At 40.5% G+C, this 14820-nt stretch overlaps 1 protein-coding gene across 17 annotated transcripts in view; it reads right to left on the bottom strand.

The window, feature by feature from the left end:
• VPS13B (vacuolar protein sorting 13 homolog B) overlaps positions 1–14820 on the bottom strand; it is a 779033-nt gene that overhangs the window by 746583 nt on the left and 17630 nt on the right. The window lies entirely within an intron of this gene.

Raw genomic sequence — 14820 nt, 5'->3', positions numbered from 1 at the left:
CCATAAACTGTACTTTGTAAAATTATATTTACTAAATAAAAGTTTTTAAAAAAAGACCTAAGTTTTAAAGTAAAATAGTGGATGCAATTTTAGACATCTGGGTTTCCAGTAAAAGCACATCATAAGAACATTTACATCCATATGGGAGCCAAAGGTGTACTAGTAGAGATTAAAACAAAGATCAGTTACATAAAGACTTCAGACTTATTTAAATAAAAGTGATAACTGAAGCAGTAACAAAGAAAGATTTATGCTTCTGATAGTACAGCATACGGGATACACAGAAACACTGGAAGCAGGGTTGGGAGAGTACAGGGGACAAGAAATGCAGTAACCAATTTAAAAAGAAGAAAATTTCAGCGAAGTTCAAAACACTGAATCAAACTGAAGACAACATATGCTTATTTTCAAGATGCAAAACTCAGAAGAGGCAGGCAAGGAATAAGCAGGACTCAAATTGGTCACTTATGGTAGACTATTACCAGTATCAACCCTTGATATAGAGTAAAGCCCCGATTTCCAAAAGGAGGGTAAAAAGTACTATTGCCAACTGCTGCCAACAACATATCATGAAGCCATATAAAAAGGATGTTGGAAGCAAACAACCCTTATAAAAAAAAAATTAAGCAAAGCCTGGTATACACACATCCCTTATCAGAGTACCTAGATTCAAATCACAGTTCTTCTCCTCATTCCAATTTTTGTTTAATGCATACCCTGAGAGGCAGAAGGTAATGGCCCAAATACTTAAGTCACTGCTAATTCACATGGGAGGCCTGGATTGAATTTCCAGTTCCCAGGCATTTGAGGAGTGAACCAATGGATGGGAGCTCTGTCTGTCTGCCCACATTTCAAGCAAAACTGAGATAAGCAGCTCCATTTAATCACCAGATATCAACACTGCAAGAGCCCAGAATTACCAAGAGAAGACTTGGTTCTAGGCTAGAGACCAGAGGAAGTAATTGTAAAACTACCAAAGAGTGATGAGCTCAGGAAGGACAAAGAGATAGAAGATGGGTAATGATCCATTGAAAACCTTACAACACAATATTCTAAAGCATACACTCTTAAAATGTTTAAAATTTGTCTTATTTGAATACAAAAAATGGTAATTTATTACATTTTATTAAAGGCATATTTAATCTCTTATTGGCTTTTCTTTGGTGCATATGAAAATCCTGTTGCTTGAATTACTATATAAAAGAACAATTTTCCCTTTTGTGGCACTGGCATTTATATTGCAAACGTTAGTGCCATTTTATTTACGGAGGAAAATGACGTTTCCTATCTTCCCTTTAAAATATGATTCAGAAGGGCCAGTGCCGCGGCTCACTAGGCTAATCCTCCGCCTAGCGGCGCCGGCACACCGGGTTCTAGTCCCGGTCGGGGCGCCGGATTCTGTCCCGGTTGCCCCTCTTCCAGGCCAGCTCTCTGCTGTGGCCAGGGAGTGCAGTGGAGGATGGCCCAGGTGCTTGGGCCCTGCACCCCATGGGAGACCAGGAAAAGCACCTGGCTCCTGCCATCGGATCAGCTCGGTGCGCCGGCCGCAGCGCGCCGGCCGCGGCGGCCATTGGAGGGTGAACCAACGGCAAAAGGAAGACCTTTCTCTCTGTCTCTCTCTCTCTCACTGTCCACTCTGTCAAAAAAAAAAAAAAAATATATATGATTCAGAAGGGCCTACACTGGAGCATAGAATGTTGGACCTCCATCAGCAGTGCATCCCATGGGAGCACCGGTTCAAGTCCCAACCACTTCACTTCCAAACCAGCCCCCTGCTAATGTGCCAGGGAAAAGCAGCAGAAGATGGCCCAAATGCTTGGGCCCCTGCACCCATATGGGAGAACCGGAGGAGGCTCCTGGCTCCTGACTTTGGCCTGGCACAGGCCCAGCCATTTGAGGAGTGAAACTGCAGATGGACGATTATCTCTCTCCTCCCTCCCTCCCTCCTTCCTCCCCCTTCCTTCCTTCTTCCCTCCCTCTCTCCCTCCCTCTCTTTCCCCTCCCCACCTTTTCTATCTGACTTTCAAATAAATAAATCTTTAAAAAAAAAATAAAATGTGATTCAGAGGCAAATAATGGCTTTACTAAACAAGATACTGAAGTTAAGAATGAGATTCAACTTGGAGGAATATTTGGATTTAGACAAGTTGAGGCACTCCTTAAAATTATTTCACCTCCCAATACCAAATTTAATTATTCACAAAGATAACGAATCTGAATATTACAGTATTCATAACCATCTCAAGCTAGAAAACAAAAAAAATAATATCAATATTATCAATACTGACAAGTACCCACAAAAGTTTGAAAGGGTGTTCCTATTAAGAGTGGGGAGGGAAGAAGTCAGATTACAGTGGATTAAGGAATGAGCAGATGTTAAATAAGAAAGGGCACTATTAAGTTTATATATTTTAAAAGGGCTTGAAGATAGTAACATAGAATGAAGTGGTATAGGCTCACTCAAAGCATCTGATACACAAGAGAACTCCAAAAAGTATATGGGAAAAATGGAATTTAAAGGTAAGTTTAGGGGTCAGTGTTGTGGCATAGCAGGTAAAGCCACCACCTCCAGTGCCAGCATCCCATATGGGCACCTATTCCAGTCCCAGCTACTCGGTTTCCAATCCAGCTCTTTGCTATGGCCTGGGAAAACAAAAGATAAGATGGCTCAAGTCCTTGGGACCCTGCACCCACATGGGAGACCTGGAAGAAGTTCCAAACTCCTGGCTTCCGATTGGCCCAGCTCCAGCCCTTGTGGCCCTTTTGGGAGTGAATCAGTGGATGGAAGACCTCTCTCTCTGCCCCTGTCTCTGTAACTCTGCCTTTCAAATAAATGAATAAATCTTTTTTTTTTTTTTTTAAAGATAAGCTTATTTTGGTACATAAATTATTTGAAATTCATGAATACCTTTTTGGTAATATTCACTGTCCATGAACTTTTTTGAAGGCTTCTTGGATGCATGGATTTCAAAAAGTTTTGCACCAAAACAAACTTGTATTTTAATTCAATTTTCCATGAACTTCTCTGCAGTATCTTTGTACATAGGATATTATGCACAATTAAGTACAAGGGACAAAAGTTGACAATGGGAAAAGGAGTCCTTGACTTCAGAGTATTTGCTATTTATAAAAGGGATTTTTAATATTTTGACAGGCAGAGAGACAGAAGCTCCCATCTCCTGGTTTACTCCCCCAGATGCCCACAACAGCTAAGTTTGGGCCAGGGCCCAAACTGGGAACCCAGAACAAAATTCAGGTCTCCCACGTGAACAGCTGGAGCCCAATTACCTGGGCCATCACACTGCCTTCCCAGGGTGTGGGAAGCTGGAGTCAGAAGCCACATCCAGGTACTGACCCCAGTCACTCTAATGTGGAATGCTAGTGTTTTACCCACTAGGCTAACCATCTGCTCCCTATAAAGGAGTATTTTTAAGGCAACTAAGTGTTAAACTATAATCCTAGAACTAAATAACAGTCTGAGTGACTAATCACTGGTACAAACAATGCAAGAAGCTTTATATTTTATTGCTCAAAATCATCCCTAACATGCTGTAAGAAATCATAATTCTCATTTGATAAATGAGGAAAAGAGAGTTCATGAAGTTAAATAGTTTATATAAAGTGAAGTATCTGAGGCCAGCACTGTAGCACAGCAGGTTAAACTGCTGCTTTGGATTCTGCATCCCATACTGAAGTGCTGGTTCAAGTCCCGGCTATTACATTAGTCATCCAGCTTCCTGCTAATGCACCTGACAAAGCAACAGAAGATAGCCCAAATACTTGGGCCCATACCACCCATGTGGGAAACCAAGATGGAGTTCCTGGCTCCTGATTTTGGCCTGGTCCAGACTGGACTATTACAGCCATTTGAGAATGAGCAGCAGATGGAAGATCTCTGTCTCTCCCTCCGTCACTTTGCTTTCAAATAAAAAAGGCAGAGTTAGAGATAGAGAAGGAAAGGGAGAGAGGGAGAGGGAGGGGGAAGGAAGAGAGAGGAGAGAAAGAGAGAGAAAGAGATTCCACCTACTGGTTCACTCCCCAAATGGCTGCAACAGCCAGAGCTGGGCCAGCTCTAAGCCAGGAGCCAGGAGCTTCTTCCTGGTCTCCCACTGTGGGTGCTGGGGCCCAAGCATTTGAGTCATCTTCCACTGCTTTCCCAGGCGCACTAACAGGGAGCTCAGTAAGAAGTGGAGCAGCTGACACAGACGAACCAGAATCTGTATGGGATGCAGTATCAAAGAGGGCAGCTTTACTTGCTACTTGCTTTACATCACAGCACCAGCCCCTAACAAAAAGGATTTGAAAAATAACAGTAAGCAGTACACTGAACACTTGTGAAAGGTCAGAAAAGGAAGCAACTGTTTCTGTTATTCTAATATTCTTTCATCTTCGAAGTTTTGGGTCATCTCTCTCTCATTGCACTCCTCGGTATCTCCTTTTAATTCAAAGTAGATAGAGCTACTATTAGAAAAGGCTTGCAAATAAGATAAAAGAATAATTACCCTGTGGCCAGCGTTGTAATATAGCAGGTAAAGCTACCACCTGTAATGCCAGCACTACATATGCACACTGGTTCTTGCCCCAGCTGATCCTCTTCCAATCCAGCTCCAGGCTAATGGCCTGGAAAAAGCAGTGGAAGATGTCCTGTGTTTGGGTCCCTGCCACCCACATAAGAGACCTGGAGGAAGCTCTCATTTTTGGCCTGGCCCAGCACTGGCCACTGTGGCCATCTGGGGAGTGAATCAGCAGATGGAAGATCTCTCTCTCTCCCTCTCTGTAACTCTTTCAAATAAATAAATAAATCTTTAAAAAAGAATTACCCCCCCATGGTTAAATACAAACATCAGAATTTTTAAGCCAAGAAAGTAATAAAGACTTTTCAAACAAATAAAAGTTGAAAGAATTTATAGAAAGAAAAGAGTTAAAATAAATTCTTCAAGCTGAAATAAAATGCTGTAGATGAAACCTTTGATCTCATAAAGAATATCAAAGTGCCAATTATATGGGTAAATTTAACAGATTTTTTAAAATTATTTAATTTTCATTTATTTATTTATTTATTTGACAGAACTAGACAGTGAGAGAAAGAGACAGAGAGAAAGAAGCCAGGAGCCAGGTGCTTCCTCCTGGTCTCCCATGCAGGTGCAGGGGCCCAAGCACCTGGGCCATCCTCCACTGCCTTCCTGGGACACAGCAAAGAGCTGGACTGGAAGAGGAGCAACCAGGACTGGAACCCAGCGCCCACATGGGATGCCGGCGCCGCAGGTGGAGGATCAACCAAGTGAGCCACAGAGCCGGCCCAAATTATTTAATTTTCATTTCATCTGAAAAGCTGAGACAGACAGAAAAAGAAGACCTTATATCTCTTAGTTCACTCCCCCAAATACCAGCACAGGGCAAAGCCGAAGCCAGGAGTCTGAAACTCAATCCCGGTATTCCATGGGGTGGCAGGGACTCAAGTACTTGAGCCATGATCTGCTGCCTCTCAGTGTGCACATTAGCTGGTAACTGGACTGGAAGCACTGATATGGAATGTGGGTATTCCAACCAGCGTTTCAACTGCTGCACCAAAAACCTGCCCCCATTTTCAACTTCTTAATAATGACTATTTAAAGTAGTAATAATGGGCCGGCGCCGCGGCTCAATAGGCTAATCCTCCGCCTTGCGGCGCTGGCACACCGGGTTCTAGTCCCGGTCAGGGCGCCGGATTCTGTCCCGGTTGCCCCTCTTCCAGGCCAGCTCTCTGCTGTGGCCAGGGAGTGCAGTGGAGGATGGCCCAAGTGCTTGGGCCCTGCACCCCATGGGAGACCAGGAGAAGCACCTGGCTCCTGCCATCGGATCAGCGCGGTGCGTGAACCAACGGCAAAGGAAGACCTTTCTCTCTGTCTTTCTCTCACTGTCCACTCTGCCTGTCAAAAAATAAATAAATAAATAAAATAAAAAGTAGTAATAATGGCCGGCGCCACGGCTCAATAGGCTAATCCTCCACCTGTGGCGCCGCACCCCGAGTTCTAGTCCCGGTCGGGGTGCCGGATTTTGTCCCGGTTACCCCTCTTCCAGGCCAGCTCTCTGCTGTGGCCAGGAAGTGCAGTGGAGGATGGCCCAAGTCCTTGGGCCCTGCACCCGCATGGGAGACCAGGAGAAGCACCTGGCTCCTGGCTTCAGATCATCATGGTGCACTGGTTGCAGTGCGCCAGCCGCAGTGGCCACTGGAATGTGAACCAACGGAAAAGGAAGACCTTTCTGTCTGTCTCTCTCTCTCACTGTCCACTCTGCCTGTCAAAAATAAAAATAGTAATAATAATACATTGTGAATTTATAATATAAATAGAAGAGTTAAGACAGTATCAACATAAAATTATGGCAAAAGATAAACAGAAGTGTATACTAATGTAAAGGATAACACCTACATTATTCACAAAGTGATATAATATTATTTGAAAGTCGACAGCAATAAATTTAACATGCATTCTGTCATTCCTAAAATAACCATTAAAAAATAGAGATATAGCTATTAAAGTAATAACAAAGACAAAATGAAATGTCAAAATATAGAAGTCACCCAAAAACCCAGGACATACGTTACAAGACCCCCAGTGGATATCTCAAACTTTAGTACCAAAACCTATATGTAGCATATTTTTTCTTACACAGACTTACAGTAAAATTATATATTAGACAAATAATATTAACAATAATGATATAGCAATTTACTATAATTTCCAGCATCACTACTATTATACTTTGGGGTCATTATTAAGTAGTAATAAGGGTCACATGAACACAAGCACTGTGATACCAGCAAGTGTCAACTGATAACTGAAACAAATGTTACTAAGTGACTAATGGGCAGACAGCACATACAGTTGCAAACACACCAGACAAAGGTATCATGACCAGCGTGGGACAGAGTAGGATGGCACAAAATTCCATCATGCTACTTATGACTGCACAATTTAAAATTTATGAATTGTTTATTTCCAGAATTTTCCACTTAATATTAGAGACCTTGGTTGACCTTGAGTAATTGAACCACAGAAAGGAAAAGATAAAGAAGACTACTGTGTACTTAATTTAGAGGAAAGTAGGAAACGAAAAAAGGGGGAAAATCATATAGGAAATAGAAAACAAAAGACATCAGACTTAAACTTAATCATATTTTAAAAATCACATGAAATGTAAGCAACCTATAACACTTCAATAGAAATTGTCAGACCAGGGCCCAGTGCTGTGGTGCAGCAGGTTAAAGCACCAGCCTGCAGTGCTGGCATACAATATGGACACCGGTTTGAGTTCTGGCTGCTCCACTTCTGATCTAGCTTTCTGCTAATGGGCATGGGAAAGTAGGGGAGGATGGTCCAAGTCCTTAGGCCCTTGCACCCACATGGCAGACCCGGAAGAAGCTCCTAGATCCTGGCTTCGGACTGGCTCAGTGCCGGCTGTCGCGGCCAACTGGGGAGTGAACCAGCAGAAGGAAGATCTGATTTCTCTCTCTGTCTCTGTCTCTGCCTCTACCTCTTTCTGTAACTCTTCTTTCAAATAAATAAATCTTTACAAAATGGAAATTTTCAAACTAGTAACACCCAAATATAGTTTGACTATAGAAAACTCAGTTTAGATAACTCAGTACAGTTTCTAAATGCTAGACATGTAAAGTCTCAAAAAGAAAGCAAAATGAGCAAGTTCAAGAAAAAACAAAATCAGCAGCATCTATCTAGTCATCCAAACAGAAGTCAAAGAACTGTGACATGTGAAGAGTTGGAAGAGAAGCTATAGAGTCCATGTGCCATACACAAACAAAGCAACAATCTACATTCCGTGTTACCTTTAGTGTCCAGTAACATTTGAATGGCATAAAATAGGGAAAAGGAAACTTGAAACCAGCAAGCCTGTAAAAACTCAAAGTAGGATTTTCTTCTGTTTGCAGTACTTAAACACATAAATTATAGTGTCGAAGCATTAAACACTCTAATTGAGGGTGTACTTGCACTTCTACTACAACCCCATATTTTCACTCATTCATAACATTCTTAGAAAGTCCCTCATGAAACTAAAGTCTTCCTTAGTTCTCTCCATCCAAATGTTTCTTCTTCCTTAGAAGAGTCATGAGAGAATAAAAATAAATATACCTTTTTCAATTCAAACTGGAAAAAGTCTTTCCAAAAATACAAAAAAAACTCCAAAAACTTTTTGTGGCAAAAAAAAAAAAAAAGATTGAAATTTCCTCAGTAAATAAAAGAAAAAATTTTCACTTAACTACTTTATGTCATTTGGTTTTTATGTGCAATAAATTTTAAGCTTACTACAAAGCACAAAACAAAAAGATATTTGGATTTAAATTAAAACATGTATCTGCTTAGTGCTTAAATCAGTTAGTTACTGATATACTATGGTTATATCATAGAGCCTTAAGATTTTCTACATATCAAAAATTATGATGCAGGGGTAGGCTTTTGGCGCAGTGGTTAAGACACTGCTTGAGGTGCCAGCATTGTGGTACCGAGGGTTAAGCTACCACCTACAATGTCAGCATCCCATTAGGGTGCCAGCTGGAGTCCTTGCTGCTCCACTTCTGATTCAGCTCCCTGCTGATGTGCCTAGGAAGACAGCAGAAAAAGGTCCAAGTTCTTAGGCTCCTGCATTCACATGGAAAACCGGGATGAGGCTCCTGGCTTAAGCTTGGCCCCAACCTGGCCATTGAGGCCATTTGGAGAGTGAACCATTGGATGAAAGATCTGTCTCTACATCTCTCTCTCTCTCTAACTCTTTCAAATAAATAAGTCTTAAAAACAATTTTTTTAATTTTAAAATAGTTATATTCATATCCTGAAATATCAGAGTATTATCTTTCATATTACAAAAGAAAACAATATTGTTATTGTGTCAAACTATAGAGTTGCAATTGTGTTGGTTCCAGAGTTCCATGCCTGGTTCTATGCCTAGTAAACTACAAACTATTTGGTGAGCAAATGAGGAAACTGATCTACAAAAAATTACTCTACCAGTGGTCAAACATTTTCATCTCAGAACTTTTCTCTATTAAAAATTACTGAGAATTACATAGACATTTTAGATTTGTGTGCTATATTCACCCAAATTTACCATATTAGAAATAAAAAAGTAGAAAAAGTCATAACATAGTGATATTTGTATATACATTTTATAATTTTAAAATAAGCCATTTTTTCCTCCATGATGCCTGAGGTGATACTACCATTTTTTATTTATTTATTTATTTGAAACGCAGTTACAGAGAGAGACAAAGACATCTTCCATCCACTGGTTTGTTCTCCAAATGGCCACAATGCCTAAGAACGAGTTATGCCAAAGCCAGGAGCCTGTAACTCCATCTGGGTCTCCCATGTGGGTGAAAGAGTCCAAGCACTTGGGTAATCTTTTTCTGTTTTCTCAGGCACATAAGCAGGGAGCTGGATAGGAAGAGGGGCAGCTGGTACATGAACTAGCGCCCATATGGGACACTGGCATGTGGCACCTTAACAGGCTGCATCACAACACTGGCTGCAAGTGGAAATTTAAAAATAAATGACAAGTGTTCACTGGATTTTGCAGCAATATTATTAAATGACCTATACCAAAATGCTTAAAACAGCATTGTAGAGGCACAGTAAAAAGAGGTATAACGCCAACTTGTAAATTTAAAACAGGTAGAGAGCATATAGATTGGAAACAAAGTAATCAAATGGCATCTATTATAGATGTTTTCATTATCTATGTCAGAAATCTAAAGGATCTACCACAAAAACATCTCTTAGAATTATTGTTAAGCAAGTTCACAGGACACAAGATCAATGCACAAAAACCAACTATACTTCAATAACCTAATACCAAACAAACCAAAATTATTAACTTTACACATTTGTAACTGCTCCAAAGTATTTTAAAAGTATGTATATTCTGAAAACACAAAACATTGATGAAAGAAATCAAACAACATAATTGGAGAGACATACGGTGTTCAAAGACTGGCAGATTCAACATGAGAGGTCTTCCAAAATTCATAGAAAATTCATTTATGAAAAATCTATGCTTGGACTGCAAAAAATGCATCAAAATATTTCAATAAACTTTCTCAAGCACTTTTTTTTTTTTTTTTTTTTTGACAGGCAGAGTGGACAGTGAGAGAGAGACAGAAAGGTCTTCCTTTTCCATTGGTTCACCCTCCAATGGCTGCTGCGGCCAGCATGCCGTGCTGATCTGAAGCCAGGAGCCAGGTGCCTCTCCTGGTCTCTCACACAGGTGAAGGACCCAAGGACCTGGGCCATCCTCCACTGCACTCCTGGGCCACAGCAGAGAGCTGGACTGGAAGAGGAGCAACTGGGACAGAATCCGGCGCCCCGACAGGGACTAGAACTCGGGGTGCCGGCACCACAGGCAGAGGATTAGCCTATTGAGCCACAGCACCGGCCTCTCAAGTACTTTCTTAGCAAAGATGCCAATTCTCCTGCCTTCATCTAAACATTTAAGGCAATTCCTACTAAGATAATCTTAAAGGACAGTTCCAAAAATTAACAAGAGTTATAAACCAAATCAAGAAATGAGACAGGGCTGATGTTGTAGCGTAGCAGGTTAAGCATAGGGGCCCAAGCACTTAGACTATCTTCCATTGCTTTCCCAGGCACATTAGCAGAGAGCTGAATCACAAAAGAAACAACTTGGACACAAACTGGCACTCATATGGGATGCTGGCATTGCAGGCAGTGATTTAACCCACTATGCCACAACTGTGGTCCCAGCTGCTGAAGTAAATTTTAAAAACAAAAAAAAGGTAATTTCATTTTGGAGCAAAAATTTTTGAAATCCACACATATAAGGGATCTTCAGAAAGTTCTTAGAAAATGAATATTATGGAAAAAACGCAAATTTCAAAATTTTACAATAAAATAATTTTCTTTTAATTGCATTTTTCTATGAACTTTTTGAAGTACCCTCATTTTGCTACATTACTTGATTTTGTTTTAAAGGTTTAGATACTTATATTTATTAGGCAGTGTGTGGGGGTGGGAGGAGAGAAAGAATCTCCCATCCATTGGTTTATTCCCCAAATGCCCACAACAATCAGGACTGGGCCAGGCTGAAGCCAGGAGCTGGGACCTCAATCCTAGAGTCTCACATGGGTGGCAAGGACTCTACTACTTGAGCCATCACTTATTTCCTCCCAGAGTTTGCATTACCAGGAAGCAGGTGCAGATCCATGTCTCAAATCCAGGAACTCAAGATATGGGATCTGAGCACCCCAAAGAGTGTCTTAACTGCTCTACCAAACACCCTCCCATTACTTGGTTTTGATTTGAACAACTCCTTCACTCTTCTGTCTGAACCCAATACTAGGGCAGATTCCAAAATTTTATATCTACTTTTTGGTTCTACCTTTGCAGAATCCTCCATCTTCTTTGCACAAAGTCAGAAGCCCTACTTACCAACCCTATTTTACCATACCAATTACAACACCAGAAACAAGAACTCACACTCAAGGTCTAAAGTTTATAGGTAACAGATATGGTCATTGGCTTGGAATTACTTAGCCACACACTCCAACTAAGACATTCATTCAACCAGATCGTAAACATATGAAACTAAAGTTATAAAGTTTATTAACAATTACACAGTCTGAGTTCTTTCACAGGTGTATGTGCCAGACTACTCATCTCCTTCACAACATATAGGGGTTTTCCCAGCGGAAGCAAATACATTAGCCATAATTTATAGGAAACACACTTATTTCCTAGTTTTGAGAAAAGGAAGCTATACACTGAATATGGACTAAGTTATCATCACATTCATTATTAACCAACAGCAGTGAAAAGGAAAGAACCAATAAAAGTAAAATAAATTCCACAGCCTAAATCAGCATTTCTGAGCCCCTTCTGATAATAAATCAAATGAACCCAACTTTCTTTAAGAAGCTTAAATGTCCTTTATTTTTTAAGCCATGAAAACATTGTAAATTGCCCTACCAATACTTCTAGCAAAGTAGGGCTGTAACACAGCTTCACTATTCAAGCTTCTCTATTCTTTTTTAGAGAAGGCAGCGAAGGATTTTCATAGCACCTAAGATGCAAGGAAAGAATGCAGGCAAAATTGTCCTTTAACTTTAGGCATTAACTAGGGTTTAAAAGTATATACATTAACAAAAATCTTAGTTCTTTAACTGAAGTTCTTAGTGGTATTTTATAAAATTGAAGTTTTGGTTCAAAGCTTTTTATAAAAATTTTTCATGAACACATATTATTTCCATAAACAGTCTTACAAACAATTGCATTTATTCAGTTAAAATATCTTAAAACATTTACTTCCCAAGAAACATCAAAACCAGAATATATAAACACTTTAAAAAAAAATTTAGGAGGCCAGTGCTGTGGCGTAGTAGGTAAAGTCTCTGCCTATAGTGCCAGCATCCCATATGCGCACCGTTCAGGACTCGGCTGCTCCACTTCCAATCCAGGTCCCTGCTAACAGCCTGGGAAAGTAGTAGAAGATGGCCCAAGTGCTTGGACTCCTGCACCTACATGGGAGACCCAGAAGAAGCTCCTGGTTCCTAGCTTTGGATCAGCCCAGCTCTGGCCATTGCAGCAATCTGGGGAGTGAACCAGGAGATAGAAGACCTCTCTCTATAGCTCTGTCTATAACTCTGCCTCTGAAATAAATAAGTAAATCTCAAAAAGTTTACAGTTCTCTGTAGGTAGAAATATTTTTCACAAGATCTAATACAATGCACAAAGAAATCATATCAATCACAGAATAAACAACTGCATAGCATTCTGCCCTTTTTGCAGATAAAATCCACAGAAGCTGTACAGGCAAGATGACAAAAAAGAAAAGTACATAGTCAAATCTAAGTTGCCAGTAACGTTGTAGCTCTTTAGATTAGATTACCATAGCATAATGTGTTCATGAATCAATCTGTGTATCTGAAGTCCACAAAAGAGAAAAACAGTTCACAACTATTAAGTCCACATGATCTAAAGGTAGGGACATGATTGACACATATTACACTCTGAGCATACAGTTAAATATTTTATGAGTAAAGTTTCAACTCCAAAAATAATTCAGAGTATCTCTTCCAGAACAGTGTTTAGAGATGGTCAGAGTGGTCCAGCATTTGACATATTGTAGTATGTCAAACAATACCTACAATACAGCCTCCAACAAAACTAGACTGTCCAAACTCATGGTAACAGAATTGTTTACCACCATACTAAGAATGTTGGGAAGGCACCAAAACTCTGTATGAGGCATGTGCTTGGGCAGACTTCCAGGGATTCATGCTGTGAGAACTAAAGTGCTGATGAGATTGCCTATAACAAAAAAACATGTCAGCAGGACCTATGATGGTTCCATGAGTGCTAAATCTATCTGTGATGGAATAAAGCACTTTCCTTATCACAGAGCAAAAAATCATTGTGAAAGTGTTGACAGTAGAAGCACAGAGTCAGAAGGCAAAATAAAAAAACAATGAAGCTTTTGAGCAATTAAAAAAAGAATTCATAATGGACATCAAGGTGGCCGTTATTCCAAACACCACAACTTTTTCACCAGCACTCCAATTCTAAAAATCCTTATAATTAAAACTGATGAAAAACCATCAAAGTGTCATCAAAAGTGATGACAAAGTCACAATCAAACATCTTTTTCTGAGTGGTTTTTACTAAGAATATAAATGTCTTAGCAATGCTTTCCAGTTCATAAAACAATCAACAATACTAACAGAATTAAATTAAGCCTTACAAACTAGATATGACTCCCTATCAAGGCACTTAATTCTGTACTTCTGGAATGATCTTATCTGAACTAAACCTCATGTCTTTTTTTTTTTTAAGATATATTTATTTTATTTGAAAGGCAGAGTTACAGAGAGAAAGAGGGGCAGAGACAGAGAGAACTTCCATCTACTAGTTCATTCCCCAAATGGCCTCAAGGACTCGAGCTGGGCCAATTTGAAGCCAGGAGCCAGAAGCTTCTTCCGGGTCCCCCACATGGGTGCAATGGCCTTAGTACTTCTGCTGTTTTCCCCAGCACATTAGCAGGGAGCTGGATCAGAAGTGAAGCATCCTCCAATGGCCGCCGCAGCCGGCGTGTTGCAGCCGGCGCACCGCGCTGATCCAAAGGCAGGAGCCAGGTACTTATCCTGGTCTCCCATGGGGTGCAGGGCCCAAGCACTTGGGCCATCCTCCACTGCACTCCCTGGCCACAGCAGAGAGCTGGCCTGGAAGAGGGGCAACCAGGACAGAATCCGGTGCCCCGACCGGGACTAGAACCTAGTGTGCCGGCGCCGCAAGGCAGAGGATTAGCCTAGTGAGCCACGGAGGGTGAACCAACGGCAAAGGAAGACCTTTCTCTCTGTCTCTCTCTCTCACTGTCCACTCTGCTTGTCAAAAAAAAAAAAAAAAAGAAGAGAAGCATCTAGCAATTGAACCAGTGTCCATATGAGATGCCAGTGCTGCAGGTGGTGGCTTTACCGCTTACGCCACAGCTCCATCCCCTAAGCCTCATATTTCTATCTTCTCATTATTTCTAATATATTCCCATATACAAGTAGTAACAGTTTTTTTTATATTCATATCTTCAGCTACATATAACTTTAAAAGGCACTTTCTCTATCATCCATCCCAGTTTCATTTAGAAAGTAAGTCTTTGTTTCACTGTGATTCTATAATGCAATAACTTGAAATAATTTAAATTTGGAGTTACTCAGTTTTACTAATACATGTATAATTGAACAATTACATACTAATCAAAGCTTAAAATTGGAAAATAAACTATTTTAAATGTTTCATACATAATGTTTTACTCAGAATTTCA

Source organism: Oryctolagus cuniculus, chromosome 6 (assembly GCF_051225735.1).
Source record: "Oryctolagus cuniculus isolate XC-2025 breed Fujian yellow rabbit chromosome 6, ASM5122573v1, whole genome shotgun sequence".
NCBI lineage: Eukaryota > Metazoa > Chordata > Mammalia > Lagomorpha > Leporidae > Oryctolagus > Oryctolagus cuniculus.
The sequence above is the reverse complement of the archived record's forward strand: the minus strand, read 5'-3'. Positions and strand labels throughout refer to the sequence as shown.